Raw genomic sequence first — 4,805 nt, 5'->3', positions numbered from 1 at the left:
ATGCCATAAGTATACCGATGAAGGAATTGGAAATAAGGATTCAACCAGAGATTTTGAGGATTGTGATCAGTGACACAATGGTTTCATTAAAGGATTGTTTTAAAGATAGCTGATGCTGAGAAAAAGGCAATTTCATATTGGGTGTGTAAGTGGTGTGACTAGTTTTATGTTTGCATGAACATCCGGCTAGGGGGCTTGGGAAATCTTTTCCCTCGTACCCGGGACAAAACCTAACCAAATTTCTAATTGCCATCCCATCACTACAGTGGTTGGGCGGTTGGCTAACCCATGGGTCTGTAGGCTGGACTGATGGATCCGTAAAATGAGACTCAATTTCTATTGTAGTACGCTAAATGAAGTAAATCCCGGATAGTAATTGTTCTATGGAAAAAGGAATCAATGGCTGTGTCTCTCGATGGGGAAAAAAGCGTTGATCTCTATGATCCAAGTGCAAGTTTCTTCCTTGATCTGACCGAGTGACTTTAGGTTCGGTTGGATCAGTCTGGTTAGTAATGACCCTGACTACGTTAGAGTAAAATTTTATCTTGGAGGAATCGCCTGTGCTTTCCGAGCAAGGGAAGTTTTTCTAAGTTTGGTTTTGGGAGAACCGAGGAATTAGTCACCTATCCGGATATCCGGGGGCGAGGCCCCGAGTGTAGGACCCTACCCCGCGCAAGATGTGCTACTTCCGCCTGCTAGCACCCAGAATCTGTTGCACGGAGGGGACGGGGATCTTACATATATAGAGCAAGTCTTTATACCCCATTGGGGGTTTTTTTGGGCGAGCATTTTCGATTGAGTGCTTTTTGGGAATTGGGTGAGTGGATTCCAAAAAGAGATCCCCCTCCCCTAAGATAGAGAGGGCCGAAGTAAGTTGGAGAGAGCAACATGACATAATTATTTGAGAGGGAGTGAACACAAAAAATATATGTTAATAACACATCTTACAATTGAGGTTACATCAATTGAACTGAAAATAAAACTAAATTTATTCATGTACATCTTCCAATTACAGAAATGTGAAACCCCCTCCATGAAGAGAGAGGGGCGAAGTAGGTTGGAGAAAGCAACATAACATAATTACTTCGATGTGGGAGTGAACACATAAACGCATGTCAACATCACATCCTCTACATTGGGGTTATTGGTTCAAACTGAAAATAAAACCAAGTTCATTCACGTACACCTTCCAAAATATAGAAATGCGAAAATAATCATCTTTACTACTATGGGCCTTGTTTGTTCTTTGGGGGGTGTAGGCACAAAGTAAGCGAACAGTGTTTGTACCTTTCCATACTTCCTCTAGCAAGACACAATCAGACGATTCATCAATAACACCATGGACACAAAAGAAGGAGGGTTTAGGTTGTTTTACTCTACTAACAAGGCTTGGTGGTAATGGTGCATAACAAATTGCTTTGGAGATTGCCTCTATATTTAGCAGTGGAAGAGGTGCACTCTTCTTTTTTCAACACTCAAAATAAAAAACTATATTTATCTTTTTAATGTTCTTAATAAAAGTATCTTTCCTCGAATTTCGGCACCACGATAAAAAATGCATCTTCTGAACTTATTTGGGAAAGAGCGAGTATGTATTTGAAGGAGACACACATTGCACAATAGAACCCTCTACAATGAGGTGACATCCACAAAGGGTATCCCAAAATATCGAAGGTCAACTGATTATCCTTGCATTCAAATGTCTTAACTAGGGTATGTTCTCGTAGGAGACAAGGCATTGTAAAGCTCAAGCTGAGATAGGATAGGTTGGTGAATTAATATATTCTTACTCTAGCTTAAGCCTAGCACACGTATATAAATGAAGTACAAGTACTTGCATGCAAGGTACAGATTCTTCTTGGCGTCTCTATCTACAGAATCTAGACAAATAGCGAGTTATGAAAAATGACAACAAAATCATGCAAACGACAACTCAACTCCATTTTTGGGAAAAACAAATTATGGAGACAAAAGACACACTCTCATGATGTCAAACATTAAAAAAAACACTACAAGTTTTTGTGAAAAAAGAATGCATAAAACATTACTTACATTTAACGTCTAATTGAAAATAGAGAAGAAAGTCTTCCAATCAACTAGGAGAGTCCTTGGACCTTTTGCTTAAAAATAACAATTATTTTTTGGTGCAAGTGTCAAGGGATTTTTAACTCAAATCCATACACAACAATTTCTATATCACGCAAATTAAGCATGTCCACACGTCGACAAATTTCACTTTTCTTTCCCTTTTTGCTTTGTTTAAGTATCTCTAGATCATACTTTTCCTTGAGCATGGATAAGTTTTGTACCAATAGACATTTCTACATTGCATGTTGTACTTAGCATCATGTACTTCATTTTTGCCCCTCTTTACAATGAGTTGTACAATCACATTCCCATCTTCTAAGAAAGAATTAAGTTTCAACAATGGATGGGTTGTGGTGAGTGCAAAGTTTTTACATGGGCAAGTAGCTCCCCTTTCATTTTGTGGTTTGTAAGCCATAGTAATAAGTATTGGGACCCAAGAGTTGCACATCCCTCTCGAGGCAACCTCTAATCATGAGGGGGAGGAGTTCTACATACTTGAGGACTCTCTATCAGCCAACTACTCCGCAATAGTTAATTCTTCATTGAACTCAACTCAGAACCAGTAGTAGCCATCTTAAATTGACTTAAGCTCCTTTTTACTTTGTTACAAAGTTTGATCTCATTTAGACAAATATCGGCCAAGTAAAAGTCCTTTAAGGCAAAAAGCGTATTTTTTTATTAATTCTAGAATCAAGAAAAACCTTGGAGAAGAGCAATTTTGGAGGGACTATAATTTCCAACCCAAGAGTCCATTCTAGAAGATAAGGTTTTATATAGAGCAAGTCTTTATACCCCACCGGGGGTTTTTTTGGTTGAGCATTTTTGATTGAGTGCTTTCTGGGAATCGGGTGAGTGTATTCCAAAGAGATATCCCCCTCCCCTAAGATAGAGAGGGCCGAAGTAAGTTTAAGAGAGCAACATGACATAATTATTTGAGAGGGAGTGAACACAAAAAAATATGTTAATAACACATCTTACAATTGAGGTTACATCAATTAAACTGAGAATAAAACCAAATTTTATTCACGTACATCTTCCAATTACAGAAATGCGAAACCCCCTCCATGAAGAGAGAGGGGTGAAAGAAGTTGGAGAGAGCAACATGACATAATTACTTCGGCGGGAGTGAACACATAAACGCATGTCAACATCACCTCCTCTACATTGGGGTTATTGGTTCAAACTGAAAATAAAACCAAGTTCATTCACATACACCTTCCAAAATATAGAAATGCGAAAATAATCATCTTTACTACTATGGGCCTCGTTTGTTCTTTGGGGGGTGTAGGCACAAAGTAAGCAAACAGTGTTTGTACCTTTCCGTACTTCCTCTAGCAAGACACACTCAGACGATTCATCAATAAAACCATAAACATGACAAATTACAATTAAGCCCACCACTTTGTCCTTAACTTAAGAAATAGCATCATCATCTCCAGGAAGTGGAAAAGATGTGAGACCTTTCCATGCTTGTGCACCATCTATGGTCTTCTGCTTGATCTCCACATTGGTGGCCTCCCTCTGGATACGCATAGCAACAACTTCAATGCTAACATTTGATGAGGCCATCACAAACAAGAAAAGGAGGGTTTAGGTTGTTTTACTCTACTAACAAGGCTTGGTGGTAATGGTGTATAACAAATTGCTTTGGAGGTGCACTCTTCCTTTTTCAACACTCAAAATAAAAAACTATATTTGTCTTTTTTAATGTTATTAATAAAAGTATCTTTCCTCGAATTTTGGCACCACGATTAAAAATGCATCTTCTAAACTTTTTTGGGAAAGAGCGAGTATGTATTTGAAGGAGACACACATTGCACAATAGAACCCTCTACAATGAGGTGACATCCACAAAGGGTATCCCAAAATATCAAAGGTCAACTGATTATCCTTGCATTCAAATGTCTTAATTAGGGTATGTTCTCCTAGGAGACAAGGCATTGTAAAGCTCAAGCTAAGATAGGATAGGTTGGTGGATGAATATATTCTTACTCTAGCTTAAGCCTAGCACACGTAAATAAATGAAGTACAAGTACTTGCATGCAAGGTACAGATTCTTCTTGGCGTCTCTATCTACAGAATCTAGACAAATAGCGAGTTATGAAAAATGACAACAAAATCATGCAAACGATCACTCAACTCCATTTTTGGGAAAAAAAATTCAAATTTATGGAGACAAAAGACACACTCTCATGATGTCAAACATTAAAAAAAACACTACAGTTTTTGTGAAAAAAGAATGCATAAAACATTACTTACATTTTACTCTAAACCCAAAAACGTCTAATTGAAAAAAGAGAAGAAACTCTTCCAATCAACTAAGAGAGTCGTTGGACCTTTTGCTTAAAAATATCAATTATTTTCTGGTGCAAGTGTCAAGAAGATTTTTAACTCAAATCCATACACAACAATTTCTATATCACGCAAATTAAGCATTTCCACACGTCGAGAAATTTTACTTTTCTTTCCTTTTTTGCTTTGTTTAAGTATCTCTAGATCATACTTTTCCTTTTAATGTTATTAATAAAAGTATCTTTCCTCGAATTTCGGCACCATGATAAAAAATGCATCTTCTGAACTTATTTGGGAAAGAGCGAGTATGTATTTGAAGGAGACACACATTGCACAATAGAACCCTCTACGATGAGGTGACATCCACAAAGGGTATCCCAAAATATCGAAGGTCAACTGATTATTCTTGTATTCAAATGTCTTAA

This window comes from Cibotium barometz, chromosome 12 (assembly GCF_041138505.1).
Source record: "Cibotium barometz isolate CiBa-2024 chromosome 12, ASM4113850v1, whole genome shotgun sequence".
Classification (NCBI taxonomy): Eukaryota; Viridiplantae; Streptophyta; class Polypodiopsida; order Cyatheales; family Cibotiaceae; genus Cibotium; species Cibotium barometz.
Note: the sequence above shows the minus strand (reverse complement) of the source record.